This window comes from Heptranchias perlo, chromosome 1, assembly GCF_035084215.1.
Source record: "Heptranchias perlo isolate sHepPer1 chromosome 1, sHepPer1.hap1, whole genome shotgun sequence".
Taxonomy (NCBI): Eukaryota; Metazoa; Chordata; class Chondrichthyes; order Hexanchiformes; family Hexanchidae; genus Heptranchias; species Heptranchias perlo.
The window spans coordinates 178550289-178567002 of NC_090325.1; the positions used below are offsets into that span (position 1 = coordinate 178550289).

General features: G+C 43.2%; 1 long non-coding RNA gene across 2 annotated transcripts in view; it reads left to right on the plus strand.

The window, feature by feature from the left end:
* Positions 1-10417, plus strand: part of LOC137328107 (uncharacterized) — a 74241-nt gene extending 63824 nt beyond the window's left edge. For both annotated transcript variants that reach the window (XR_010964621.1, XR_010964620.1), the window contains one exon: positions 8375-10417. This is a non-coding gene — a long non-coding RNA (uncharacterized lncRNA). The remainder of the gene's footprint in view (positions 1-8374) is intronic.
* Positions 10418-16714: the final 6297 nt, after the last annotated feature.

Consider the following 16714-nt stretch of genomic DNA (forward strand, 5'->3'; position numbering starts at 1 on the left):
CATCTTTAGCCAGAAGTGCCGAGTGGATGATCCATCTCAGCCTCCTCCCGATTTCCCCACCATCACGGAAGCCAGTCTTCGGCCAATTCGATTCACTCCACGTGATATCAAGAAACGGCTGAGTGCACTGGATACAGCAAAGGCTATGGGCCCAGACAACATCCCAGCTGTAGTGCTGAAGACTTGTGCTCCAGAACTAGCTGCGCCTCTAGCCAAGCTGTTCCAGTACAGCTACAACACTGGCATCTACCCGACAATGTGGAAAATTGCCCATGTATGTCCTGTCCACAAAAAGCAGGACAAATCCAATCCGGCCAATTACCACCCCATCAGTCTACTCTCAATCATCAGCAAAGTGATGGAAGGTGTCGTCGACAGTGCTATCAAGCGGCACTTACTCACCAATAACCTGCTCACCGATGCTCAGTTTGGGTTCCGCCAGGACCACTCAGCTCCAGACCTCATTACAGCCTTGGTCCAAACATGGACGAAAGAGCTGAATTCCAGAGGTGAGGTGAGAGTGAATGCCCTTGACATCAAGGCAGCATTTGACCGAGTGTGGCACCAAGGAGCCCTGGTAAAATTGAAGTCCATGGGAATCAGGGGGAAAACTCTCCAGTGGCTGGAGTCATACCTAGCACAAAGGAAGATGGTAGTGGTTGTTGGAGGCCAATCACCTCAGCCCCAGTACATTGCTGCAGGAGTTCCTCAGGGCAGTGTCCTGGGCCCAACCATCTTCAGCTGCTTCATCAATGACCTTCCCTCCATCATAAGGTCAGAAATGAGGATGTTCGCTGATGACTGCACAGTGTTCAGTTCCATTCGCAACCCCTCAGATAATGAAGCAGTCCGAGCCCGCATGCAGCAAGACCTGGACAACATCAAGGCTTGGGCTCATAAGTGGCAAGTAACATTCGCGCCAGATAAGTGCCAGGCAATGACCATCTCCAACAAGAGAGAGTCTAACCACCTCCCCTTGACATTCAACGGCATTACCATCGCCGAATCCCCCACCATCAACATCCTGGGGGTCACCATTGACCAGAAACTGAACTGGACCAGCCATATAAATACTGTGGCTACAAGAGCAGGTCAGAGGCTGGGTATTCTGCGGCGAGTGACTCACCTCCTGACTCCCCAAAGCCTTTCCACCATCTACAAGGCACAAGTCAGGAGTGTGATGGAATACTCTCCACTTGCCTGGATGAGTGCAGCTCCAACAACACTCAAGAAGCTCGATACCATCCAAGATAAAGCAGCCCACTTGATTGGCACCCCATCCACCACCCTAAACATTCACTCCCTTCACCACCGGCGCACTGTGGCTGCAGTGTGCACCATCCACAGGATGCACTGCAGCAACTCGCCAAGGCTTCTTCGACAGCACCTCCCAAACCCGCGACCTCTACCACCTAGAAGGACAAGAGCAGCAGGCGCATGGCAACAACACCACCTGCACGTTCCCCTCCAAGTCACACACCATCTCGACTTGGAAATATATCGCCGTTCCTTCATTGTCGCTGGGTCAAAATCCTGGAACTCCCTTCCTAACAGCACTGTGGGAGAACCGTCACCACACGGACTGCAGCGGCTCAAGAAGGCGGCTCACCACCACCTTCTCGAGGGCAATTAGGGATGGGCAATAAATGCTGGCCTCGCCAGCGACGCCCACATCCTGTGAACGAATAAAAAAAAACTCCCTATTCAGCATGAGCCTTCTCAGACATTCCTCCTGTGCCATGCTCAGATAACTGACAGTGCACCCAATCCCTAGTGTAGTGACTGCTGCAGGTTATGCTCCTTTCATGCTGTCCATGCTCCTAGACAACCCTCTCTCTCCTCCTTCTCCACTGTGATACACTGATTAATGGAAGTTATGCCCACGGCCTAAGCAGAAAACCACTCTGTACTATTCACTTCTGTGGTGATATTTCAAAATCTTCCCCTTCATTTAACGCACTAATGTCTGGAGCAAATTACTTACATTCTGACTGACCTCTACAACGCTCAAAAGCTGCACGAGCTCATCATTAATGTTTTTAGCAAGTTAAAAACTGGCCTTATTGCTCCCATTTTGCTGGTCTTTTGAACACCATTTTTGCATGGATAGAAACATATGGAATAACATTACAAGTAGGAAAATCATGCACTGGTATTTCTCCTGATATCACACCATGATTTACTCATGTCTACTTTTTGCACAGGGATTAACAAACAAATCGATGTCAGGCCCAATGTTTGTCATTGTTTCTCTCTCAGAATTCCTATTTATTGGACAAAGGGCAATAATAATTACAATATATCTTTTTACTTAATTTTAAAATGGTTACTGCAACTGGGAATTACCTTCAAGGCTGTAGGGATTATATCATTCCAACCTTCAAGCAATGGTCTGACTCTCCCCTGGTTCATCCTTTCTCCACAAAGAGAAAATGCTTCAAGAATCTGCTCTTGGTTGAAATAGAAGAGGGACAAAAAGAGATGATTTAAAAAGGTACAATAAAATAGCTTTCACAGCTCAAAGGTGTCTCAAACATCAGAATCTACTTTAAAAGTTGATTTCTTCTCATAAGAGAAAAAGCTGGAGCAGCTCGAGCTCCGGATTTCGGAGCTTGAACAGCAGCTGGCGTCACTGCAGTGTATCCACGAGGCTGAGAGCTACGTGGATAGCACATTTCAGGAGGTGGTCACCCTGCAGTTTAAGGGAGTGGAGGCAGAGAGGGAATGAGTGACCACCAGACAGACCAGTAGGACCAGGCAGGTACTGCAGGAGTCCCCTGAGTGCATCTCCCTCTTTAACTAGTATTCTGAATACTGGTGAGGGAGAGGGTTCCTCTACAGAGTGCAGCCAGAGCCAAGTCCACAGCATCATGGATGGCTCAGCTGTACAGGGGTGCAGGAGAAAGGTCAGGAGAGCAATAGTGATAGTGGATTCTATAGTTAGGGGAACAGACAGGCATTTCTGCGGACGCAGACGTGATTCCAGGATGGTATGTTGCCTCCCTCGTGCCAGGGTCAAGGATGTCACTGAGTGGCTGCAGAACATTCTGAGGGGGGAGGGTGAACAGCCAGAGGTCGTGGTCTTGGTCCATATCGGTACCAATGACATAGGTAGAAAGAGGCATGAGGTCCTGCAGGCAGATTTGAAGGAGTTAGGAAAGAGATTAAGAAGCAGCACCTCAAAGGTAGTAATCTCCGGATTACACCCAGTGCCACATGCTAGTGGGCATAGAAATAGGAGGATAGAGCAGATGATTGCATGGCTGGAGAGATGGTGCAGGAGGGAGGGATTTAGATTCCTGGGGCATTGGGACCAGTTCTGGGGAAGGTGGAACCTGTACAGGCCGGACGGGTTGCATCTCAACAGAGCTGGGACCAATGTCCTCGCGGGGAGGTTCGCTAGTGCTGTGGGTGGGGGGGGGGGGGGGGGGGTTTAAACTAATTTGGCAGGGGGATGGGCACCAGGATGTAGCAATGGAAAGGAGAAACAAGGGGCACAAAGGACCAGGGGAGAAAGGTAGCACTAGAGCAAGTGATAGTACAGTATTAGGTGGGATCAGACTAAGAGAGAGTACAAGAAAGTCTAAAACTGGTTTGCAGTGCATGTGTGTAAACGCACTAAGCATGGTAAACAAGGTTGGTGAGCTGCAGGCGCAAATAGCCACATGGGAATATGATGTTGTGGCGATAACGGAGACCTGGTTCAAAAAAGGGCGGGATTGGGTACTAAATAATCCTGGATACAATGTGTTCAGGAAAGATAGGAAAGGAAAGAAAGGAAGGGGGGGCTGGGACAGAATCTATTTGGTTAGAGTTAAGAAATAAAAGAGGTGCCATTAAACTACTGGGTGTATTCTATAGGCTACCAACTAGTAGGAAGGATATAGAGCAGCAAATTTGCAGAGAAATTACAGAGAGATGCAAAAGCTATACAGTAGTGATAACTGGGGACTTCAACTATCCTTATATAGACTGGGATAACAATAATAATAGAAGGGGCACAGAGGGGGAGGAATTTTTGAAATGTGTTCAGGATAACTTTCTTAACCAGTACGTTTCTGGCCCAACGAGGAAGGAGGCATTGCTGGACTTGGTTCTAGGGAATGAGGTGGGCCAAGTGGAGCAAGTGTCAATGGGAGAGCATTTAGGGTGCAGCGATCATAGTATCATAAGGTTTAGAATAGCTATGGATAAGGACATGGACCACTCTAAAATAAAAAATACTCAATTGGAGGAGGGCCAATTTCAGTGGGATAATAACAGATCTCGCCCGGGTAAATTGGAATCAAAGATTGGCAGACAAAACTGTAATTGAACAATGGGCGGCCGTAAGGAGGAGATGGTTCGGGTACAGTCTAGGCACATTCCCACGAGGCAGAAAAGTAGGGCAACTAAAGCCAGAGCTCCCTGGATGACAAAAGAGTGAGTAAGATGAAACGGAAAAAAGGGGCATATGACAGATGTCAGGTTGATAACACAAGTGAGAACCCAGTCGAATATAGAAAGCTCAGAGGGGAAGTGAAAAAGGAAATAAGAGGGGGAAAGAGAGAATATGAGAATAGACTGGTGACCAACATAAAAGGGAATCCAAAAGTCTTCTACAGGCATGTAAACAGTAAACGGGTAGTAAGAGGAGGGGTGGGGCCGATTAGGGACCATAAAGGAGATCTACTCATGGAGGCAGAGGGGATGGCCGAGATACTAAATGTCTTTACCAAGGAAGGAGATGCTGCCAGAGTCTCAGTAAAGGAAGATATAGTTGAGATACTGGACGGGCTAAAAATTGATAAAGAAGAGGTACTTGAAAGGCTAGCTGTACTTAAAGTAGATAAGTCACCCAGTCCGGAAGGGATGCATCCTAGGTTGCTGAGGGAAGTAAGGGTGGAAATTGCAGAGGTACTGGCCATAATCTTCCAAACATCCGTAGATACGGGGATGGTGCTAGAGGACTGGAGAATTGCAAATGTTACACCCTTGTTCAAAAAACGGTGTAAGGATAAACCATCTCCAATAAGAGAGAGTCTAACCACCTCCCCTTGATATTCAACGGCATTACCATCAACGAATCCCCCACCATCAACATCCTGGGGGTCACTATTGACGAGAAACTTAACTGGACCAGCCACATAATTACTGTGATTACAAGAGCAGGTCAGAGGCTGGCTATTCTGCGGCGAGTGACTCATCTCCTGATTCTCCAAAACCTTTCCACCAACTACAAGGCACAAGTCAGGAGTGTGATGGAATACTCTCCACTTGCCTGGTGAGTGCAGCTCCAACAATACTGAAGAAGCTTGACACCATCCAGGACAAAGCAGCCAGCTTGATTGGCACCCCATCCATCACCCTAAACATTCACTCCCTTCACCACCGGCACACCGTGGCTGCAGTGTGTACCATCCACAGGATGCACTGCAGCAACTCGCCAAGGCTACTTCAACAGTACCTCCCAAACCCGCGACCTCTACCACCTAGAAGGACAAGGGTAGCAGGCACATGGGAACAACACCACCTGCATGTTCCCCTCCAAGTCACGCACCCTCCCGACTTGGAAATATATCACTGTTCCTTCATCGTCGCTGGGTCAAAATCCTGGAACTCCCTACCTAACAGCACTGTGGGAGAATCTTCACCAAACGGACTGCAGCGGTTCAAGAAGGCGGGTCACCACCACCTTCTCAAGGGCAATTAGGGATGGGCAATAAATGCTGGCCTCGCCAACGATGCCCACATCCCATGAACGAATTTTTAAAAAAGTCAGTTTAACCTCAGTGGTGGGGAAACTTTTAGAAACGATAATCCGGGACAGAATTAACAGTCACTTGGACAAGGGTGGATTAATTAGGGAAAGCCAGCATGGATTTGTTAAAGGCAAAATCATGTTTAACTACCCTGATAGAGTTTTTTGATAAGGTAACAGAGAGGGTAGATGAGGGCAATGCAATTGATGTGGTGTATATGGACTTTCAAAATGCGTTCGATAAAGTACCGCACACTAGGATGGTCATCAAGATTGTAGCCCATGGAATAAATTTGCAGATGACACAAAACTTGAAAGGGTAGTAAAAGTGAGGAGGATAGTGATAGACTTCAAGAGGATACAGACAGGCTGGTGGCATGGGCAGACACGTGGCAGATGAAATTTAACACAGAAAAATGCAAAGTGATACATTTCGGTAGGAAGAATGATGAGAGCCTATATAAACTAGAGGGCACAATTCTAAAAGGGGTACAGGAATAGAGAGATCTGGGGGTATATGTACACAAATCGTTAGAGGTGACAGGGCAGGTTGAGAAAACAATTAAAAAAGCACACGGGATCCTGGGCTTTATAAATAGAGGCACAGAGTACAAAAGTATGGCAGTCTTGATGAACCTTTATAAAACACTGGTTCAGCCACAACTGGAGTATTGTGTCCAGTTCTGGGCACCGCACTTCAGAGATGTGAAGGCCTTAGAGAGGGTGCAGAATAGATTGACTAGAATGATTCCAGGGATGAGGGACTCTAGTTACATGGATAGACTGGAGAAACTAGGGTTGTTCTCCTTGGAACAGAGACGGTTGCGAGGAGATTTGATAGAGTTATTCAAAATCATGAAGGGTCTAGACAAAGTAGATGGAGAGAATCTGTTCCCATTGGCAGAAGGGTCAAGAACCAGAGGACATAGATTTTAGGTGACATGAGGAAAAACTTTTTTACACAGCGAGTGGTTAGGATCTGGAGTGCACTGCCCGAGGGGGTGGTGGAGGCAGATTCAATCATGGTCTTCAAAAGGGAACTGGATAAGTACTTGAAAGGGAAATATTTGCAGAGTTACGGGGAAAGGGCGGTGGAGTGGGACTAGCTGGATTGCTCTTGCATAGAACCAGCATGGACTCGATGGGCCGAAAGGCCTCCTTCGGTGTGTAACTTTTCTATGATTCTATTCTATGCATTGAATTATGACTTGCTGAGTTTGGAGTGTAATTTTCCATTAGCTTTAAGCCATAGCCTCTGCAGTTAAAATTTTTGATGCATTCCAGGGTCATCACTCAGGGAGTAAGGGGTCTCTGATAATGAAGCCTTTTGATGGTGTAAAGAATTACTAGCTTTCTGTAATGTGGTTTCAGTACATTCACAACATGTTTTTATATAAAAGAAACAGCTGAACCAAATAGCTGAAACAATTATTACTCATCAGCCGTTTTTAGCCTTGAATATGAAATGTATTTTTCAACAGAATATTGATACTTGTACAGCTAATGTGCTTACAAGATTAAAGGAACAAAATTATCATGAATCTTACATATTGTCTGGTTCAGGCAGAATGCAGAGATAGCAGCATCTCACTGCATCTACCATCAGGGCTGAAAAGACTGGATTCAGGGCTGTGGACAGCAGGGTGATGCCTTCCTCAAGTTCTAGCATATGTCTTAAACCATACTACAAGGGCACATGAAAACAAGTTTAAAACATAGTTTTGTGAATATTGGTACACTTGCTCAGCAGACAATAGAGGATGGCTCCTTGTGTGCCAAGCTGTAAACCAAATAGTAAAAATCAAAAGAAAGAGCCACAAATCCTGGAAATTTGAAATAAAAGTAGAACATTTTAGAGATGCTCAGCAGGTCTTTTATCATCTGAATGAGAAAGGACAGTTTAATGTTTCAATCCAAAATGTGAACTCAACTTTTTCTTTCGGATGCTGGAATGTACTTTCAGCAATTTCTGTTTTTAATTCAATCTTTAATCCAAAGTCTGTTAGCAACAGCTGATCTGTGCTTAATAGCTGTTTCCATTGAAAGATCCCTTGTCAAGCATGATTATTTATTTGTTGCAGATACTGGGGTAGATCTTTGTGTGATAATGTAAAGCGACAGTGTGATGAGTGCATTCAATGGAAATAAAAATTGGGAGAAATGTAAAAGGGGCTGCCGACTCGCTATCAACCATTTTACACTGTCGCACAAAGTCAAAATCTACCCCATTGTACCTAATCCACCCAATTAACACTGCAAAATTAAACAATCAATAGCTCTTTCAACCAGGGATGTAATTATCGAGTAACGAATTCTTGGAACTCACTGTTAACGTCTTAATTTTGTTTTCCCACTCTTTTCCACTCCTCGTCTGAGCCACTGACTCTTGCTAGTGTTTCATTTCATAGATGCTGGACACTCTCCAGTACCTTGATCAATATTCTTTCATCATATGTGAGTCTAGATAGTAAGTACTGGAAGATATAATACAGCTTAATCCTGTCCTCATCCGTACAACAAAATACATGCATTTTCCAACAAATGTCACTGGATAGTGATCCGAAAGAGAATATGTTGCAGAAAGGAATTTGCATGAGCCAAATCACCTTGTCTCAATTCCCACTGTCTTTTAAGGTTCATAGGCAAAACTGGAAGGCACAACACACAACAGATGTTGGAGCTCCTGACGTTAATGAATGCTCTCCAGATGAAGAATGTATGGATCATTTCTTCACATGGGAAAATTCCGAAGAAGTTGGAACTGTGGAAACAAATCTTTGACAGCATAACATTAGAGTCAATGACGGGTTGACAAAGATCCAATACCCCACTCTGCCGAGTTCCTGATCGCAACAATGTCAGTGTGGGGAGTCACCATGGAGACTGTGGATGATATCCTACAGTAATAAATCAATAGAAGAATCATTACCAGGGTGCTCTCACATATTTGCTGATAGCCATTACAGAGAAGCATTAATGGGGTCTTGGGATCAAATTTACAACCTGTCCTTTCAGCTACAGTTTGGTCAGTAGAGGAAAATAAAGAGAGTGACTTTCCTTAAAAAAGGAACTTTAAAGTGAGTATTTCAATGGTTTGCAGAATTAAAATAATGATTTTATCATTATTAGTTGTAAGAGATGCTCAAGTTAATCACATTCTAGTGAGACATCCCCACATTCTGGTATAGCCAGATGTAGCCAATCAGTACACAGATACCAGCTGGAACTCAGGGCCTGCCAAAAATGGAGAACAAAGGCAGATTGATGTGATATAGTCCTTGCCAGATAACCCTTAACAAGACCTTGAGAGAGAGAGAGAGAGCTGTTACTGGAGTGTTCTATCCTCTTAAAGATTTAGACACTGGGGAAAAAACAATGAGTAAAATCAATAATTGGGTATGTAGTTTTTGGTGAAATCTGGCAATTATAGCTTGTGACACATATCTATTTAGTCGAGTGGTTCCTTTGACAGTTATCCATGTGCCCGAATCAGTCATCTTGTTTGGTTATGCCACTTAAACAGCGTCTTCCTTTGCAATACTTTAAGATATTTAAGGTCAGACGTTATTCACCTACATCAAAAGGTGATGATTTTCAGTAAATCTTAGGAAGTTTTTGAAGGAGATTGGAAGATTCCAGCTGAACTTCAAAAGTTGAGCAAGTGTTTAAGAGTAGAACGCTAAGAAAGCTTTAAGAAAGGTTAAATGTTTAGATCAAGATAGAAATAGAAACTGTAAAGTGTATTACATCAGTTTGATAATGCAAGTTTAAAAGCACATAGAGAAGTGCAATATAACGGCAACAGAAAACGACAGAATGTGCAAGATTAGCTAAATCTAAGAGAAGAGGATGACAGAAGAAAGACAACCACAGCCAATTACTTACTGTATGCATCACCAGAGGTGAAGCCAGAACATTCCAGAGGAAGGCAGAACTACCCAACACTACAGCAACCTACCATTCATGGAAACGGGTGGTATTATGTTTTCCTCACATCACAAAGGAACAGTCTTCCTGCTGGAAACCTACCAATGATACATTGAATGCAGTCTACAAACTCAACATTGCTAAGACCATCTTGAGATATTGGCACATGGAAGATAACTTTGTTATACTGTTATTAAGCAAAACTCAGCAACGGTTGAGATATTGGGTACACTTAAATCATTGGGAGCAATTTTCCACTTCGCTACCTGGGCGGTAACAAGGCGGAGGGGATCGTCCACCACTGTAGAACTCACCCGATTTTCGTTCCACTGTGGTATGAAAATCAGGGAGGTTCTACCACAGCTGATCAGATCACCACCTTGGTGGCAAAGTTGAAAATTATCTCCTCTGTTTACATGTTTATGATGATTTACATTCTATTAATTGATATTAAGTATCAGTTTTACCACTCTAATCACCAATACTTTAATTTTCTAATTATAATAATCTATTATTGTAGAGATAGTTCAATAAATCAGTGTTAGTAATGCAGCTCTGTATCGGATTGAGTCTTTGATGCCTCTGACAAGTAAAAGTTAAATTAATCTTTACTCAGTGCTGTGCGGCAGTCCGGCTGTGTACGGACCTGGCTTGGTTAACAATCAATAACTTTCAGACTGGGGAATGTGGGACAAGCTAATGTGGGTATGCTAATTTGGGCATCATATATTAAACTCTAGATATGAATGGAAAATTGGACTGGGATTTACCAATGTGTAGATGTTGGTGAAGGGGGTGGGGCGATAAGATTTGTCTGATATCCTTCAACTAATATTGGTTACATATTGGAATGTCCAATGCAATATTTCTTACATATTGGGGGTGGTTTTAAACCCTAGGAACGGGTGGGTTGGGGGCGGGTGTGAGTAGAAAATAGTTGTTTTTTGGGTCGCGACCGCAACCCGGCTTTATTTCCGGGTTTAATGTCGGCGCGTAAAAGTATAGGCTTCCCACTGAGAACGCAAAGTCTGAAAATGTTGTGGTTGCGACCCAAAACAACAACTATTTTCAACTCCCACCTGCTCCCAACCCACCCATTTTTGGGGTTTAAAATCACCCCCATTGTGTGGGATTTAGTGTTCATTTTTCCTACATAGTCCACATATATATAACTTTAAAAGTGGTAGTAAATTTAATTGTGCCTTGAAGCAAATGTTGATTAAATCAACTGCAGTTATTGAGACTCACACAGAAAGAATATCCACTAAGGAAAGAGGCCAAAAGGCAATCAATATGGATGAAGCCATACCTCAGCATTAGTCTGGGCCTTCAGGAGAAGAGGGGAGAAAAGTAGGAAAAAGAAACAGTAACAGTACCTCCTACTTAATTGCATAACTTGCTCAATTTACACAAGAGTCTAAAGTAATAATTTCTCGTATCATTTCCTATGCAAACCCATTTAACTGAGATTCTTATTCCTTATTTGCTGAAGAGTTAAAGGCTTCTGATTGAGTTGTGCTTAATTATCTGCATGTTTTAACTGTTCAGTTTACTGATCTAACCAGCACCGATCAAACCCTCTACTAAAACTTCCCCGAGGCTCAGCAAGTTTATCCAGTGAGTAATTGAATCATACACATCGGATAAATACCAGGTTCAATCCCTGGTCTGTGATGTGTTAGCTGATCTCAACTGGGATGGTGATAAGGGCCCTTCAATTGGGCTCATTCTGTTGCTCCTGAGGACTATCTAGCAACCCTTGCTGGGATTGTATGTGCCTGGGCAATGGGCGAGGACAGGATCTGCTTTGGTTCTAATGTCTCCTACTAGCATCTGCTATCAAGGCTCCACATGCAGAATAGGCACTTAGACAAGGTACCAGCAGGCAATTGGCAGCTGTGAAACTGTACCACAAGAAGAAATGAATGGTTTCAACGGGGGAGAAAATTAACTCTCAATTGATCTGACAGACAAGGTAGAACAATTCTATGCACGAAAACAATAATAGTGTCGTAAGATTGGTTGAGATCTGAAGTTTTTCAATTTTCAGTGTATAAAGTTATTTACCTTACAATCTTTAAAAGCATGTGATTTAATACATAATTCCAAATATACTGAGGGGTTGCAATGTAAGACAGATTTGTTTTAACGGAAACTATTTAATTACACAAAAGTCTCTAGTTCCAGTATTATGGGCATACAATATACAATTACAAATGTTTCTCTCACCTTATTGTTCAACAAGGCTTTGAGGCATCTGATAATTTCATGTTGGTTTTTAAGCTTGTTCTTCTCCACACTGTTAAAAATAAGACTTGGTGGCCCACTAGTGTCAGGATGACAAAATCTCACATCAAAATCCACAATAGAATTGGAGTAATTAACAAATGTGAACATTAAGTATATTGTACATTGGGTGATTTTGAAATGAACATGTGTAACAAAGGGGTAGATTGTATCTTCACCGCCTGGGTGGTTATTTGGTGGAATGGGTGAGCCACTCATTGTAGAACCTGCGTGATCATTCCACTGTAATCAGATTACCACATCTTGTGAAGACAAAAATTTATCCCAATTTATCCCAGAGCAAAATATTCCAAGTCAAGGTAAGTCAGCAAGCAGTAGATTCACTGACCTAGAAATTCATTGACACCCTGCCCGTTTTACAGGCATAAAACAGGCGCCTAAGCTTCCAATATGGCGGACGGCGTGCACGCGCACATTCCCTGCCAGAGGTGTGTTGCCTGCCATATTAGTAAAGGCTGAAGTATAGGTGTCCAGGGCCTGTGCCTGAAGCAGGCATTAGGTCCTTTACATATGCGAATAGGGGACCTAACGACTGTTTCAGAACCCCTTCCCAAAATTGGGCTGCCTTAAGTGCAACGAGCGCTGGACTTGCTGTGTTCAGGATAACCATGTCTACATTCAGGGTAACCAGTGGTCCTTAAAGGTAATGCTTGAGGCCGCCACCAAAAAAGGGAAGTTTTTTTAAAAAGTACTTACCTGAACATGGAGCTTGGAGGAGCAGGTGTACTCCTGAAGACAGTTGTTGGCCCCCACTCAGGCCCCGCCCAATCACCTCCCCACTCACCCAATCGCTTCCCCCCTCACCGCCCTCCTGACCGTCTCCGTGTCTCCCAATCACCTCCCCCCTCTCCCAATCGACTCTCGCCAGTTAAAGAGTGCCTTTTCCTAGTTATTCTGAACAGTTATTGATTAAATTTGGGAAAAGGCAGGAGAAAATTATTCTGAAAAGCAACGTTTTATTGTGCTGAATTAGATTCACAATGACATTGGTATTGATGGTGCCCCGTTCTGGTGATGTTTCTTCATCTATGCTGCTACCTATGTTTCTATGTTCTTCCAATGACATTGTGCAAAAGGACATGGTCAGGTGTGTAGCACAAAGACAATGTAGTAATGGTGAGAACTGTGTGTTATTGTTACACGCTTATAACATAATTCTTATTTGTGAACTATCATTGGGGACAATGAAAATAAATGTACAATAAATGTACTTATCAATAAAGCATTATAAATATATCAAAAAACCAACCTCAACTATAATGGAGCCCTGCAAGATTTCTGCACTCCTCCAATTCTGGCCTCTTGCGCATCCCCGATTTTCATCGCTCCACCATTAGCGGCTGTGCCTTCAGCTGCCTCGGCCCTAAGCTCTGGAATTCCCTCCCTAAACCCATCTGCCTCTCTATCTCTCTCTGCTCTTTTAAGATGCTCCTTAAAACCTACCTCTTTGACCAAGCTTTTGGTCATCTGTCCTAATACCTCCTTATGTGGCTCGGTGTGAAATTTTGTTTGATAACGCTCCTGTGAAGCGCCTTGGGACGTTTTACTACGTTAAAGAAGCTATATAAATGCAAGTAGTTGTTGTTGTTGTGGCAAGAGACAAGACTGAAGGGTTTGTAAATGTTCTCAAGACAAAGTGCCGATTGGCTCCTCCCCATTATCATAGATACCAGTGTCCAGCCAATTCAGTTCACCCCATATGACATTAAGAAGCAGCTAAGTGCAGCAGAAACAACAAAGGCTATGGGCCCTAACAATTTCTAACCATGTTGATGCTGGCATCTAATCAATAACGTGGATGATTGTCCAGGTATATTTCATCTAAACAAAAACAGCATAAATCTGACCTGGCCAACTACCACTTTATTAGCTTTTCCCCAAATCTCAGTAAAATGATGGAAGGAGTTACCAATAGTGTCATCAACAAACACCTCTCACAAAAAACCTGCTCACCAATGTTCAGTTCAGGTTCTGCCAGAACCACTCAGCTTCAGCCTTGATCCAGACATGAACACAAGCTAAATGCCAAAGGAGAGGTGAGAGCACGTTCCCTTGACATCAAGGCAGTATACAAGCAAGTATTGCATCAAGGAGCCCTGGCAAATCTGAAGTCAATGGATGTCAAAGGGAAAACCATTCCCATAAAGTGCTTACCTTGCTGGGGACCATTTCCAAGGGTTAGGGAATACAAACCTTTTCTCAAATGAAATGAAAACATCTCCACATAGTAAAAATGAGAGATCGGCTGTCAATTAAACGCCTACTTCTGCATCAATGTGAAGTGGTTTTCATGTGGTAGCAATGCAACATCAGAAGTATATCTTGGAAGTAAGACAATGATACTTGCATTGTTCTCAGATGGAAATGAGCAGAAAATATGATCCAAATGAATCCTTTCAATGATTTATTGAATTTTATGCACTTTTATTTTTGAGATGGAACTTAACAGAGGTAACAATAACAATGAATGACCCCCACCTTGGGCATTCCTGCAATCTCTTCAATATATGTAACAGTAAAGGTAAATCTTCGGTACCAAAGTTTACAACCCAGCTGTATGGAATAGAAGAGATGAAAGAACTGAATACTAAAATCTCATTAGCATTATCGCAACATCAAGCTCAATGAAAAGTCTGCTGACTACATAGCTCTGTTCACCTCTCAGAAATTCACAGTAAAATATCAGTACACATTTCAATTTCACAACTTCTTATTTTTCCTTGTTGCTTGAGTATTTTCTAAAATTCAAATTGTTTCATGTCGTTCTTCCTGTACAAATTTATAGTGCTTTGGATATTGTAGAAATAAAAAAAAGTGATGCAGATGGTACAGGTGTAACTATATGGGATCACTGGTCACAGGCTGTACTGGCTAAGTGTGAATGAGCATTGATTAACATTGACTCGTCTTGTGTGAGATAGTGGAAGCAGGTGCTCTTGGTCAACCTAGGATGCAATGGGAAGAGCTGGTAATCAATGGCAGCTTTCTTCTGAGAATGATTAACTCTTGGTGAATTCCTGGAAAGAATCTCGGGCAGTAAATATGGTTACTCGTGTAATCCAGGCCAACAACACATTCTCTGTAACTGACACCTAAAACTGATCAGTTAATGGGAAATAAAACAAGGTGCAAGAACATTAAGGTTTTGGATATTCAATTTCCATTCACCCAACAGATATGTTCATTTATCAATTAGCCACTTAGGTAGAGTCGACTGTACAAAGAATAAAAAACATTTGCCAACACCTACAAATCACAATAATATTGAATGCTTCACTTTTTAATTTCCTGATGGCATTACAGGGTAAATTTACTGATCCCAGCAGGGGGCCTCACTGGAAGGGAATGTGATTCAGAAGGGTCGATTTTAGCCCCTTCACTCAGTAAGAATGGTGCGTGCGAGGGGTTAAAATCATCCAAGTCCACTTACTGATCCGAGGCCGCGACATTTTTCTTCACCAGCTTTGAAGTCAGCCATGGCTCCCACTACAGGCAGGAGGGGGTCTAATTTAAATCTTAAAGTCACAGCCTGTTGATGTCGTTGAAAATAATTTTTATATTGAATCCTTGTGGGCCAGGAGGAGCAGGAGTGCTCCCCGGGGCCCCCCAAAGATACCTTGAGCCTTCCTTGCCCCAGGCTTCCACCACCAAACTGCGATTGTTCCCAATCCCCCTCCTTTCTCTCTTACCTTGCTGGGGATTGTTTCCGTGGGTCCCTGGCGGTGGCATGACCCTTCGCGACTTTGCACTCTTGCTCGCTGGCATTGACGTCATTCCCGATGTCTTCAGGCGGGAATCAGTTTCGGACCATTCAAATGAGGCCCGAGAGTTAAAATCTCCCTGGCCTCACGCTCCAGGTGGCCAGACGGATCACTGCCCGCTTTGGTACCCGCACCCCCGATTCCCACCCCAAGTTAAAATTGATATAGCCCTATCTCCAACTCACATTCCCTTCAAGTGAATCCCCTCACATGGAGCACAGGATTGCTGAATTTACCTTTGCATTTTTATGCATATGTGGATTTAAATAATTACATATTTTGCAGCATTATGGATTATTTTTTCCTTTGAGTAAATTATGCTTTCCTATGTTCACAAATTGACTGATCTTAACTTGACACCCTCTGTTAAAGAACAAAGATGGCAGAAGATAATAATTCTTTCCAGGGCTCCAGTCTTCACAATGTCAGCAACACTTAATTATCTGCAGAAGTTAAAGGTCTTCCATTACCAGATCTGTTCATCACCTCCTAGGGTGATCAGCCATCCTTGCCTCCTTTATTGCACTACAGAGAAGTCATTGCTAATTGATCCTCATCCATCCTCCCAACATATATTAGCCCCTACAGTCTGCGATTTCTTAGTTGATCACAAGCATATGGTTGATCACAGATTTCAGTAAAACCAACTATAAGAGGCTCGTCAGCCAGTTTGATTATAAATATGTACCAGAGATTCATTTCTTTTCCTGAAACGATCAAGCCATAAGAACTGGTTGAACAGTGATGTTCATGTTATACAGACTTTTACTAGAGTAGAAAATACCACTGATCAACAAACTCTCATTTCTATTTCAAGACATGCCGCTGTCAATTTCGCCATGGGGCTTACTATGTTTTGGTCAACATTACTGGTTGGGTGCATCCTGTGTGACATTACTTTGCCCATATCAGAAGTAATAATAGACCCACCGCAAGTAATCAGCAGCCTCTATGTGCTGATATGGAGTACTTATATGCT